Source organism: Bombina bombina, chromosome 8 (genome assembly GCF_027579735.1).
Source record: "Bombina bombina isolate aBomBom1 chromosome 8, aBomBom1.pri, whole genome shotgun sequence".
Taxonomy (NCBI): domain Eukaryota; kingdom Metazoa; phylum Chordata; class Amphibia; order Anura; family Bombinatoridae; genus Bombina; species Bombina bombina.
In genome coordinates, this window is record NC_069506.1 from 269,027,960 (window position 1) to 269,042,887 (window position 14,928).

Genomic DNA, 14,928 nt, shown 5'->3' on the forward strand with positions numbered 1-14,928 from the left:
AATGCTGCTGATAATAAGCACACAGCTATATAATACTTATGATAATGGGCACACAGGGCTGCATACTGCTGCTGATAATAAGCACACGGCTATATAATACTTATGATAATGGGCACAGGGTAGTATAATGCTGCTGATAATAAGCACACAGGGCTATATAATACTTATGATGATAATGGGCAGACAGGGCAGTATAATGCTGCTGATAATAAGCACACAGGGCTATATAATACTTATGATAATGGGCACACAGGGCAGTATAATGCTGCTGATAATAAGCACACAGGGATATAATACTTATGATATTGGGAACACAGGGCTGCATACTGCTGCTGATAATAAGCACACAGAGCTATATAATACTTATGATAATGGGCACAACAGGGCAGTATAATGCTGCTGATAATAAGCACATAGGGATATATAATACTAATGATAATGGGCACACAGGGCAGTATAATGCTGCTGATAATAAGCACAAGGCTATATAATACTTATGATAATGGACACAAGGCAGTATACTGCTGCTGATAATAAGCACATAGGATATATAATACTTATGATAATGGATACAGGGTAGTATAATGCTGCTGATAATAAGCACACAGGGCTATATAATACTTATGATAATGGATACAGGGTAGTATAATGCTGCTGATAATAAGCACACAGGGCTATATAATACTTATGATAATGGACACAGGGTAGTATAATGCTGCTGATAATAAGCACATATGAATATATAATACTTATGATAATGGACACAGGGCAGTATAATGCTGCTGATAATAAGCACATAGGGATATATAATACTTATGATAATGGACACAGGGTTGCATAATGCTGCTGATAATAAGCTGGCTATATAATATAATTGAAGATAATGGGCACACAGGGCAGTATAATGCTTCGGATTATGGATACACAGGTCTGCATAATACTTCTGATAGATCATAGATAATGATACACAGGGCTGTAGAGTGCTGCGAACTAGAAACACCACAAATGTAGCCGTGTGGGCCCTTTGTACCCTTATTATTCTTCGGTTTTGTAATCTAAGTCCTCCATTTTTCTTTCTTCCCATACCTTCTATCTGTCTGCCGTACATGTTACTTCATGTTATGATATTATCTATCTGCACCCCTGATTATATCTAATTTCTCACCCCACCCCCTATTTCGCCGAGTCCCTCTTTATCTCAGGTGTGCAGCCGGGCTGACTACTCTAGGCAGCACCTTGCGTAGGCCAGAGTGGGTAGGTGGGTGACCAGGAAGCACATTGAGGGGGAGGCTCTTATGACTGTGACAGCGACCGGAGGATCCCCAAATATTTCTTGTGGCGGGAGCTCAGAGCAAGCATAAGCTACGGTAATCGCCGAGGATTTGATCGTACACATAGGCCGCAGCCTCACAAGTACAGTAGGACTCAGGGTGACACTTGGGGCCTCTCCAGCCCTGGTCGGCGGAGGGGGAAGGATGAGCGAGGCTGGTGTCTGGAGGGCGGCCGCACTCAGAAGAGGAGAAAGGTCGGGGACATCGAGACACTATGGCCAAAGCAGGACAATCCTGAGGAAGGTAAGGAGGGGAGCAACATACTGACCAGCAACTCGCTGGTTACGCGGCACCATATATCACAGCGTCACATATAATGACAACAACACCATTCGACTACACAAAGCAAGCACGCCAGTTACAGGAATATCACTGTCACTATGCGATAAATAATTTATATAGTGTTAGTTTACCAGACTTATAGTGTCCCATACACGGCAGTGTTACTGTGCCAAGTGTATAGTGCTCCTTACACACGAGTGTCAGTGCCCCAGTGTATAGTGCCCCATACCCAGCAGTGCCAATCACCAGGTGTATGGTGACCTATACACAGCAGTGTCACTGTGCCATGTCTATATTGCCCCTTACACGTTAGAGTCAGTGCACCAGTTGTACAGTGCCCCCATACCCAGCAGTGCCTCTGCACTAGGTGTATAGTGCCCCATACACAGTAGTGTTACTGTGCTAGGTTATAGTGCCCATTACTTTGCTGTATTAGTGTCACTGCACTAGGTGTTTGGTGCCCTATACACATCAGTGTCACTGTGCTAGGTTATAGTGCCCCTTACTTTTTTATATTAGTGTCACTGCACTAGGTGTATGGTGGCCTATACACATCATTTGTCACTGTGCCAGGTTATAGGTCCGCTTACTCAGCTGTAATGCTGCATTAGTGTCCCTGCACCAAGTGTATAGTGCCACTTACCCAGCAGTGTCAGTGCACCAGTTGTAGTGCCTTATACCCTGCTGTGTCATTGTGCCAGGTCTATATTGCCCCTTACACGTAAGAGTCAGTGCACCAGTTGTATAGTGCCCCTTACTCAGCTGTATTAGTGTCACTGCACCCGGTGTATAATGCTCCTTTCCCAGCAGTCAGTGCACTAGGTGTGTAATGTTTCATTGTGCCAGGTGTATATTGCCCCTTACACATGAACGTCAGTGCACCAGGAGTATAGTGACCCGTATGCAGTTGTGTTACTAACACAGGTTTGTAGTGCCACTTACTAAGCATATTAGTGTCACAGCACCAGGTTTTTAGTGCTCCTTGCTCAGCAGTGGCAGTTCACTAGGTGTATAGTGCTGCTTATATAGTTGTGTTAGTATCACTACTTCAGTTGTGTTGTGTCCCTTACCCAGATATGTCTCTGTACCAGGTGCATAGTGCAGCTTAACCAGTTGTATCACGGTCCCAGATGCATAGTGTCCCTTACCCAGCATTGACACTGCACAAGGTGTATAGTGTTCTTTACCCAGCAGTGACACTGTCACTATCCGGTCATATCATAAATTTGTCACATTTACTGTCGCCGATATAATGGTATTGGTGTACAAAATGCACCCCAATGCAGCATGTGTGACAGTAAGGACGATTCACTAAGAGCCTCTCTAAGAACAGAGAGATAATATGAGAGTTTTACTGCTCTCCATAGTATAATAAAGTAACTGTTAGACACTTGAAAGATTATCAGTAAATCTGACTCTGTCAGCATCTTAGTATAGTCAGGGTCACTATCTCAACAGCTGCAGTGTCTTAGTCAAGTTTGTGCCCTAGGTGTGCTAGTGCCACTGTTCCATTTGTGCTGTAGAGATGTCAGTGGGCAGTGTAACCCATGAGAGTGGGCAGAATTCACTAATTAGTCTCCATTTTAACCAGTTTGTATGCTTATGTTTAGTGAATCAGTTGTGTAGAATATTATAGGAACTGGTGAGGCTGGTTAAGCTGGAGACGCGTACAAATTAATTTAGGAGGCTGACACTATTTCACATATGTCCATATCATTAGCTTATTAGTGTCAGACTTTGGGTTGGTGAAGCAGCAAACTGACCCACAACTTTGTCTTATGCTGCACCTCTACACAACATCACCCCTAATGACAAGACAACACCATATGACTACAGAGAACATGGCACAGGTTTGGTCGTGTCACTGCTATACAATACCAAGTGTGACATGCTCACTATCCCAGGTAGGTTAGTGTAACTATCCCAGTAGTGGCAGTATCCCCAGTTATGTCAGTGTCACGTTCCCAGCAGTATCTGTGGTGCTATTATGTTTGTGTCCTAATTGTGTCTGTGTCACTATGTCAGTTGTACCCCTGGTATGTAAGTGTCATCATTCCAGCAATGTAGTAGGTGTATTGGTATCACTATCACAATACAGGGTTAACCCAGTTGTGTCACTGTCACTAACCCACAGTCTGTTACTATGTCATTTGTACCCCAGTTTAGTTGGTGTGCATAATCCATCCGTGTCAGATTTTAGGATGACACTAGTGTGTCCTGCTGCCTAGTGGTGTGTCATTAATATATTAACGTCACCTCCCCAGTTTTCTCAGATTAATGTAATTTCATGTCAGTGCTACCGTCCTGTTGCGTGTAATAAGGTTTGTTACTTCTTGAGCTGTTTCCGTCTTATTGTATTCCAGCTATGTCAGTAACTATCACTTATTTCTGAGTCTTTGTCCCTCTGTTTTCCCAAAAGTTATCTTTATCACCACTGTGGTTATATTTCAGTTTTATCCTAAATGTCTGAATGAAACTGTTTCAGCTCTGTCAAATGTGTTACTATACCAGATGTGCCAGTGCATTAGTGTTTTGTATCTTAGGTGTGTTAAAACCAGTCTCTGAACCATAGTTCCTATGTGGCCATGTGCCATCAAGTTGTCTCAATAGTACCATTTCTTACAACTTCTATTGCTTCATATAGCCCTCTTAATAAATACTCTTGCATACAAACCTTACTTATAACTCCCCATATTGCACCATGTAGTCCCCTGTGTACTGTCTCCTTACAACTTCTCATTTTGTTTCCTGTAATTCTTCCAATAACTCCTTTTTATTGTATCATATAGCCTTTAAAGTGAAGGTAAACTTGGGTGAATGAAAGCCCATTTTTTTTAAATACTATTAAAAACAGGGGCACTTGCATTCATCAAAGTTTACAAAGCAGCCGTTTTTGTTAAAAAAAATAAATAAATTATATATATATATATATATATATTACTTTTTTTTTTTTTTCCCACTGCTAGAGCAGCTTCCCCCACCTAGAGATTCTCTATTCACACGTCAGCAATGACTAGTCCTGCTTCCTCCAATCACAGCATGGCCTTATGCATTGACTACCCTGGGGGGAAAGTTGTGATTGGAGGAAGCTGGATTAGTCATTGCTGACGTGTGAATAGAGGATCTCTAGGTAGGGGAAGCTGCTCTAGTTGTGAAAAAAAAGGATATAGAGAGATGGAGAGAGAGATGGGGATATATATATTTTTTTTTAACCAAACGGCTGCTTTGTAAACTTTGATGAATGAAAGTTACCCTGTATTTAATAATATTTTTTTTAAAAAACGGGCTTTCATTCACAAAGTTTACCTTCACTTTAACTGTATCTCATCCATTTGCACTTTGTAAACCTTTGACACCCGTACTCCTTCTAAATCTTCCTATTGTTGCATATTAACTCTGCTTATAATTCCTCTAATAGCTTCATCTATCCATGGGGATATATATGTTTTGTCAAGACTTCACATTCATCGTCACATCTACCCACAATATATATCTGGGTAATCTACTGACCCCCCAACATACACCCTTATACAAATATAAGGTGTCGGGCATCATTATATCCCCCCCCCCACTGACCCTTACTCTCCCATCATACTTGCATTACCTATAGATGCCTCATTCTCCCTAAGTAAAAACAGTACATAATTCAACCTCGGCCACAAGAGACCCTACTATGGGAGCACAACACTGAAGGTAACACCATATAAACCCCCTCTGTAAGTATCCCCACATTCATGGAAACCTGAACTACAATGTATTTGCTTATCCAGAATCCTCATTCCAATGTAATCCATAATAACTTTTAGTGTTCATAAAAGCCAAGGTTCTTCATCTTCTCCCCAAAGTAGACATCTTCTGTCTTTTTTTTTTTTCTTTTCTTTTTCTCAATTTTCAGCCTCTTAAAGGGACAGTCAAGTATAAATTAAACTTTCATTATTCAGATAGGACTTTTAATTTTAATCGACTTTCCAATTTACTTTTATCATCAAATTTGCTTTTTTCTCTTGGAATTCTTAGTTTAAACTAAACATAGGTAGGCTCATATGCTAATTTCTAAGCCTTTGAGGGCTGCCTCTTATCACATGCTTTTTAAATCTCTTTTCAACACAAAGAGACAGAAAGTACACGTGGGCTATACAGATAACACTGTGTTCAGGCACAGAAAGTTATTTAAAGGGACACTGTACCCAAAAATGTAATTTCGTGATTCAGATTGAGCATGAAATTTTAAGCAACTTTCTAATTTACTCCTATTATCAAATTTTCTTCATTCTCTTGGTATCTTTATTTGAAATGCAAGAATGTAAGTTTAGATGCCGGCCCATTTTTGGTGAACAACCTGGGTTGTCCTTGCTGGTTGGTGGATAAATTCATCCACCAATAAAAAAGTGCTGTCCAGAGTACTGAAACCAAAAAAAAGCTTAGATGCCTTCTTTTTCAAATAATGATAGCAAGAGAACAAAGAAAAATTGATAATAGGAGTAAATTAGAAAGTTGCTAAAAAATTGCATGCTCTTTCTGAATTACAAAAGAAAAAATTTGAGTTCAGTGTCCCTTTAAGATTTAGCACAATACAATGCTAAATTTAAGACAATAGATAATAAACAGTCAGTCATGTGATCAGGGGGCTGGAAGAAGGTTCCTAGATACAAGGTAATCACAAAGGTAAAAAGTACATTAATATAACTGTGTTGGTTATGCAAAACTAGGGAATGAGTAATAAAGGGATTATCTATCTTTTAAAACAATAAAAATTCTATTGTTGACTGTCCCTTTAACTCAAGGTCACCGTTTTCTGTTGCTTGAGCACAGCCTTCTAATTTTTTTTTTTTTCTAAACCAGATACATGTTACAGACTAGAATACATCTACCCTTACATTGACAACAGTGCAAATAAGTCCCTTTCATTTGAGACACTCCAGTGGCTAAAAGATTTTATTCTTTTTTAAATTTCACTAAAATAACTTTAGCTACAATCACCTGTCTTACTCAGGGGCAACAAACAGTTAAGGCCATTTAGCCCAGACTGAATGCTGTTTAGTGACAGAATGGTCCAGAATTAGATTTGTGTAAAGTGATTTTTATGTCCTTACAGTCATTCTTGGGCACAATGTACTACTATAAAATAATTTTCTATTAAACTGTTTCCAATGACTTGTTATACCAGCTGCCGATTATAAAATGTATGAGGAATTGCATCTTTAGCTTTATTTTTGTATATATTTTTTCCCTTTTAAACCACAGCCCATTAAATTGGGTTGACTTTGCAGGGAAATAAGATTTACTTATTTTATCACTTTCTATACACACACATGCTTCTTTATGTTATCTCTGTTTGTATACTATAGCCCAATACTTAGAGAAAATTAACATGTTATTGCTTATCACCCACACTGGGAGTGTAATTTCTTCTGCTGGCTATGTTAGCACAGCTTTCCTTTAGTCATATACTTAAAGGGACATTCTAGTCAAAATTAAACTTTCATGATTCAGATAGGGCATGCAATTTTAAACAACTTTCCAGTTTATGTTTATAATCAAATTTGCTTTGTTCTCTTGGTATTCTTTGTTTAAAGCTAAATCTAGGTAGGCTTATAAGATAATTTCTATACCCTTGAAGGCCACCTCCTTATTTCAGTGCATTTTGACAGTTTTTCACAGCTAGACAGCACTAGTTCATGTATGTAAAATTATATGTATGTAAAATATTATATATATATATATATATATATATATATATATATATATATATATATATATATAATTACATATCTCCCAAAAGTGAGTACACCCCTCACATTTTTGTAAATATTTTATTATATCTTTTCATGTGACAACACTGAAGAAATGACACTTTGCTACAATGTAAAGTAGTGAGTGTACAGCCTGTATATCGGTGTAAATTTGCTGTCCCGTCAAAATAACTCAACACACAGCCATTAATGTTTAAACCGTTGGCAACAAAGGTGAGTACACCCCTAAGTGGAAATGTCCAAATTGGGCCCATTTACCATTTTCCCTCCCGGTATCATGTGACTCGTTACTGTTACAATGTCTTAGGTGTGAATGGGGAGCAGGTGTGTTAAATTTGATGTTATCGCTCTCATACTGGTCACTGGAAGTTCAACATGTCACCTCATGGCAAAGAACTCTCTGAGGATCTGAAAAAAAGAATTGTAGCTCTACATAAAGATGGCCTAGGCTATAAGAAGATTGCCAAGACCCTGAAACTGAGCTGCTGCACGGTGGGCAAGACCATACAGCGGTTTCACAGGACAGGTTCCACCCAAAACGGGCCTTGCCATGGTTCACCAAAAAAGTTGAGTGCACATGCTCGGCGTCATATCCAGAGGTTGTCTTTGGGAAAAAGACGTTTGAGTGCTGCCAGCATTGCTGCAGAGGTTGAAGGGGTAGGGGGTCAGCCTGTTAGTGCTCAGACCATACGCCTCACACTGCATCAAATTGGTCTGCATGGCTGTCATCCCAGATGGAAGCCTCTTCTAAAGATAATGCACAAGAAAGCCTGCAAACAGTTTGCAGAAGACAAGCAGACTAAGGAAATGGATTACTGGATGAGGGCAAGATAACCTTATTTGGTTCAGGTGGTGTCAAGCCTGTGAGGAGTACTAAGACAAGTGTGTCTTGCCTACAGTCAAGCATGGTGGTGGGAGTGTCATGGTCTGGGCCTGCATAAGTGCTGCTGGCACTGGGGAGCTACAGTTCATTGAGGGAACCATGAATGCCAACATGCACTGTGACATACTGATGCAGAGCATGATCCCCCTCCTTCCGGAGACTGGGCCGCAGGGCAGTATTCCAACATAACGACCCCAAACACACCTCCAAGATGACCACTGCCTTGCTAAAGAAGCTGAGGGTAAAGGTGATGGACTGGCCAAACATGTCTCCAGACCTAAACCCTATTGAGCATCTGTGGGGCATCCTCAAACGGAAGGTGGGGGAGCGCAAGGTCTCTAACATCCACCAGCTCCGTGATGTCGTCATGGAGGAGTGGAAGAGGACTCCAGTGGCAACCTGTGAAGTTTTGGTGAACTCCATGCCCAAGAGGGTTACATGGGCACTAAACTTACAAACTAATTGTATCTAATTCTGCACATAGTGCAGAATTATATAACATTAGCTTACCGGCAGATGTATACATTAAAGTATTGCAGAAATATTTTATGTAAAAGTTTATTTTACCAGAACGACCCTCCTTGCTCTACTGAGCGGGTCTGGTTTTTACACAGCGCTTCTCGTCAACACTGTCTAGTCACAAAGTGCCTGGTCGCCACATTAAAATAATTGTAGCTCGCTCCCGCTCTGGTCTAGTAGTGGGAGGGAGGTACATTAATTTTAATGGCACGACCGGGCACACCGTGACTAGACTGTGTTGATGCGCTGTGTAAAATCCAGACCCGCTCAGAGCAAGGAGCGGTGTTATGCTAAAATAAACTTTTACATAAAATATTTCTGCAATACTTTAATGTATACATCTGCCGGTAAGCCAATGTCTGCACTATGTGTAATAACATTAGTTTGTAAGTTTACTGCCCCTTTAAGGCAGTGCTGGAAAATAATGGTGGCCACACAAAAAATTGAAACTTTGGGCCCAATTTGGACATTTCCACTTAGGGGTACTCACTTTTGTTCCCAACAGTTTAGACATTAATGGCTGTGTGTTGAGTTATTTTGAGGGGACAGCAAATTTACACTGTTATACAGACTGTACAATCACTACTTTACATTGTAGCAAAGTGTCATTTCTTCAGTGTTGTCACATGAAAAGATATAATAAAATATTTTCAAAAATGTGAGGGGTGTACTTACTTTTGTGAGATAGAGTGTATATATATATATATTTTTTTTTTTACTTTTATTTGTTTTTTTATAACAAACACAATAAAGAAAGAAAAACATTAACAAATTGGGAATGCGATCATACATTTAAATATTCATGAAGACGCAGCTTCCAACATAGAGAAATGAGAGTCACAGCTCTCATAATGAAACTTTTATACTTTAAAGAAGATTACAATCAAGCTGCGCCACCTGCCGGGCTAAAATAATAATAAAAAAACCCCCAAACGGGATAATTTCCTCTCCTCCAAACTCCCCACCCCCCTGCCTTCACCACGGCTATCCCCCCCCCCCCCGACGCTTCCCTCCAGGCTGCTCAATCCAGCTATGTGGAAAGACGTTTAATAAAGTCAACTCTGCGAAGCTCACTGATGACAAAAAGGGAGCAAGAATCAATTTTTGTAGAGCACTTGAGTAGGATAAAATAACCGGAGACCATCTCCACAAAAACTTCCTAATTTTTTTCTCTGCGACATCGTAGAGGTGATATGATTCAAACACAATTTGGTCTTGGATTGTTTTAAAGACTATTGATAGCCCTGGTAAATGCCTGGCTTTCCAATTTTTAAGTATACAGTATCTAACTGCTAATATAATTGTGTTTAAACTATTTATAGTATTAATATTGAGTACATCTTTAGACGGGAAAAGGAAGATGATATCCTGCGCAGATAAAGCTATTGTAACTTTGTATAACTTGTTAAACCAGTAGATAATTCTCAGCCAAAGTTGTCTAACTTTAGGGCATGTCCAAAACATATGAAGTGTATCTGCCCTGCCATGTGCACATCGCGGACACAAATTAACCACCGAGGAATGAAACTTAGTTATTTTCCAAGGTGAAAGGTAAAAATGATTAATCAATTTAATATGTGATTCATTCCAGGATACCGGTACTTTACATTTTTCATAGAATCAGAGCTCTGGTTAATTATTTCCTGATCTACTGAAGGAATTATTGCAGACCAAGATTTACATAAATTATCTCTAATAAGCAGACTCCGTTTATTCAGCATAATATCATACATCAGGGAGATCGACGAGTTCCCTGTTGTAAATTTTTGTATACAGAGCTTGATATCCGACCAGGCCATTATATCCGGGACATGCCACTTCTGTGCTGAAATGAAGTGACGGATTTGAAAATATGCAAATAAACTAGACCTGGGTATTCCATATTTACTAAAGATAGCCTCTGCTGATACCATTTGATAAATTTCATCCAATAATTGTTTTACATATTGTAGCCCTTTTTCAACCCAATCCTTGAATACTTTTTGATATATCCCTGGCAGGAAACTAGGATTACCTAAAATAGGTAAAAATTCAGAACAAGAATAATCCAAATCCAGAATTATACAGAATTTTTGCCACGCGTGAACAATATTTTTAATAGAAATAAGACAACTAACATTTTGCGGCAATTTCTGTACTTGAGAATGTAGTATAGCTTTTAAAGAGATTGGGGCAATTAAAAAAGTTTCCATCTCTTCTGATGATACTATGTTGGATCCAGAGAGCCAATCTATCGCTATTTTAACCATGGAAGCCAGGTTATAAAGTTTAAGATTGGGCAAGGCTAACCCTGCTACTCCTGTATTCTGCATTCATTTTCCCAGAGAAATTCGAGGCTTTTTATTATTCCAAATTAATTTGGAAAATAATGCACTAATTCCAAATCCTTGTTAAATATGAATAAAGGAAGATTCTGCAGTGGGTAAAGCAAGCGAGGGAAGATAATAGATTTAATTAGATTGACCCGTGCTGTCAAGGAAAGAGGAAACGCTGCCCAGAGTTGTAAGTCTGATCTAATTTTTTTAAATAGAGGCCCATAATTATCTCTATACCAACAACTAGGATTTTGATGCAAAACTAGACCTAAGTATTTAATAGCGTCAACATGATTAAATGGCATATTAGGTACTGCTATCTGCGTATTATTTACACACATTAATTCACTCTTTTCTAGATTTATCCTATACCCAGAAAAGGAACTAAATAATTTCAAAGTTTGTAACACCACCGGTATAGTCCTGTACATTAACCAAAATTAGTAGGATATCGTCTGCATATAACAACGTTTTAAGAAACTGTGTACCAACCGGGACTCCTACTAGAACCTCTCTGAATCGTATTGCTAGGGGTTCCAAAGCAATATTAAAAAGTAATGGAGATAGGGGGCACCCTTGTCTGGTGCCTCTCTGTAATACTATTTTAGGAGATAGGGTCCCGTTGATCAATATAAAAGATATAGGGTTATGGTATAATCTGTGAATAAATTGTACAAACTGCTCTAATGCCCGAAATAGATACTCCCATACAATAGAATCGAATGCTTTTACAGCATCTAGGGAGAGGATAGCAGTATCCTGACATAAAAGCTTCTTCTTACCCCGATCTACGTTCCAGGTATAATCCAAAAAATTAATCAATTTACAAATATTTTTTGTTGGGTTTCTAGCTACAATAAATCCCGTTTGGTCTGGATGGATAATTTTATGAAAACAAGTGGACAATCTCGATGCGATAATGGTCATTAATATCTTGTAGTCAATATTCAAAACTGAGATTGGTCTGTATGAAGCTGGGTCTTCCGCATTTTTATCTTTCTTTAAAATAAGAGAAATATTCGCCGCAGAGAAATAACTAGAAATAGAATTCTGTGTACCATAATAAAAATTAAAAAGTTTTTCTAATATCAAAAGTATATCTTCACCAAGACATCTGTAGAACTCGGCAGGGAATCCATCCGGTCCCGCTGCTTTGTTCATCTTTAAATTATCTATTGCTTTACTAATTTCTTCCGTAGAGATCGGCGCATTAATTACTATTAAATCCTCACAAGATAATTTGGGTACCTTTATCATATTCCAAAACACATCTTGTTTAACGTTGTTTACTTCAATTCTGGAATGAAGCTGTTGATAATAAGTATGGAAAGTTTCTACAATTTCCCTGGTCTCGGTACATCTACCTTTATCTGTGTGGATAGCAAGGATAAGATTTTTTTTTTTTCTTTTTTCTCGCTTTAGTCAGTCTAGCCAAATATTTAGCAGAGCAACCATGCCCGCCTCTAAAATGAAGATTCCTTCCTCTACTGATTTTTTGTTTTAAAAAAAGATCTCTTTCCTTTTTATTATCTCTATACTTTTCCCAGTTACCCACTACAGGGTCTGCGCAGAATTTTCTATAAGCATTCCTAACTTGGTTTAAAATTTGAGTTTCTCGTGCTCTACTCTTTTTCTTTCTTATACTAACATAGGATTGGATCTCTCCCCGCAAAACTGTTTTAAAAGCTTCCCAGAAGATTTCTGGTTTATTGAGATAATTTTAAATTCTCATTATAATACTGCTTCCACGATGTCTTTAAAAAATTAACAAATTTAGAGTTGGTATATAGATAACGTGGAAAGACAAATCCAGGTATTTTACTCCTTTCCTTATTAACTGAGGGAAGTGCTAATGAGATAATGGCGTGGTCTGAAACGCATATATCCCCTATCCCAGTCTCTAGTTCCTGCAACAATAATGTTTCCGAAATTAAAAAAAAAAAAGTCTATTCTGGAAAAGGTTCGGTGGGCTTTAGACTCACAAGAAAAAGCAATTACATCAGTATTTTTAAACCGCCATACATCCACTAATTTTAACCTTGTACAAAATTGTCTTAAAAATTTAGCATTTCTATTATGACCTGGTCCATTTTTTTTTTGACAATCTGTCTAATACTGGACAGAGAGTTGCATTAAAATCCCCCCCCCCCCCCCTAGTATCAAGTTCTCAGAGGTAAAAGAATATAACTTCGATTTCATTTTTTCCCAAAATTCGCTAGAAAACTCATTTGGGGCATAAACATTACATATCACCAATTTCATATTTTTTAGTTGGATCTGGAGGAGAATATATCTAGCTGCGGTGTCTATTTCTACTTTAATTATCTTATAGTCTAACTCTTTTTATGTAAGAGAATATCTAACCCACATTTTCTAAATGACCCGGTAGTGGAGATGACCTCCCCCACCCATTTTATCTTCAACTTTGCTGCTTCTTGCTCATTAAGGTGAAGAGAACCACATCTGGTTGCTGAGATGCTAGCGTTTTGATAACTAATTTACGCTTAACGGGGGGAAGTTATCCCCCCTACATTCCATGCTTGTACTTTAATTCCTTCACCCATCTATCATTATAAGCCAACATAGCGCTGCCCAGAGGGAAGCCAGTGGAGAACACCAATGGCGCGATGGTCGGTGGAGGAGAGGAGGAGGGAGCGGGAAAAAAAAAAAAGGGTAGGGGAGACAAATGCATAAAAACAAAAAAATCAACTTCACTAACACTGTCTAACCTATACTTCCTACTATTCAGAAATTGAGGACTCGGTACACCGCTAGCTTTTTCCTTTATATACTTCTAAAAAATTATCCAGTCTCTATATACTTTTTAACTTCTGAAGCCTTGTCAAAAACATATTTAACACCCCTATCTTCTACAATTATACGTGCCGCATACACCAGGCAAGCTTTTAGCCCTTTGTTTATCAATTGCGTACAATAGGGGGCCATTAATTTTTTCTTAGAGGAAGTCTCAAAAGAAAAGTCTTGAAATAATGAAATCCTGCTCTTCCCAAAGATGGGAGGATCATTTTTTTTTCAACTATTTCAATAGTTCAATTTTGTCTTGGAATTTTAAAAGTTTTTAAATAAACAAATTCTATTTTTTGAGACTCCGTCCGAGAGAGATTTCTTGGGGCCCAACCTATGAGCTCGCTCTATTGCGAGTGGTAACAACTGAGAGGGCATCCCTAATGCTTGAGGTAGTGTGATTGAAGTAAATTTGATTAAATCCTCATATTCTGGTACTTTTGGAAGGCCAACTAACCTAATATTATTACGCCTAGAGCGATCCTCAAGATCCTCCAGGCGTATCTGCATATTTTTAATTTTGGCTTCTTGTTTCTGTATTAAATCTTCATGTGTATGGGTTATATCTTCAACATCAGAGATTCTAGTCTCCGCCTCTGATAATCTAACAGAAAACTGCCTTACTTCAGAAGATAACGAGACTAATTCAGAGGATATAGACCCTAACTCCTTCTTAATAACTTCAAACTGCGGGGAAAAGACCTCTGTTAGTTGTGAGATCAACATTTGTGTATCAATAGACATTTTATTAGGATCCATTGAACCATCTGTACTGGTATCCATTGTTTTATTTTTCTTATCTTTTACTTTTGCAGGCATTTTAGGTGAATCAGATCTCACCTGAGTGATAAATTTTTCCATTAAGGATGGTACAAAACAACAAGTCTAGTGCGCATAGTCAGGTAAAAAACCTGAGAAAAGAAAAAAAAAAAATATTATCGTGGATGTGAAACTGTCTGGTGTGTTTTATATATATATATAAAATATATATATTATATCCCTCAGTCCAGAAGGAATGGTTGTAAATTGAAACCCAGTTT

General features: G+C 38.5%; 1 protein-coding gene across 1 annotated transcript in view; it reads left to right on the forward strand.

Annotated features, from left to right (window-relative positions):
* The first annotated feature begins 1,103 nt into the window (after positions 1-1,103).
* BCL9L (BCL9 like) overlaps positions 1,104-14,928 on the forward strand; it is a 188,173-nt gene continuing 174,348 nt past the window's right edge. Inside the window, exon 1 of the mRNA XM_053691308.1 lies at positions 1,104-1,574. The gene's annotated coding sequence lies outside the window, so the exon portion shown is untranslated. The remainder of the gene's footprint in view (positions 1,575-14,928) is intronic.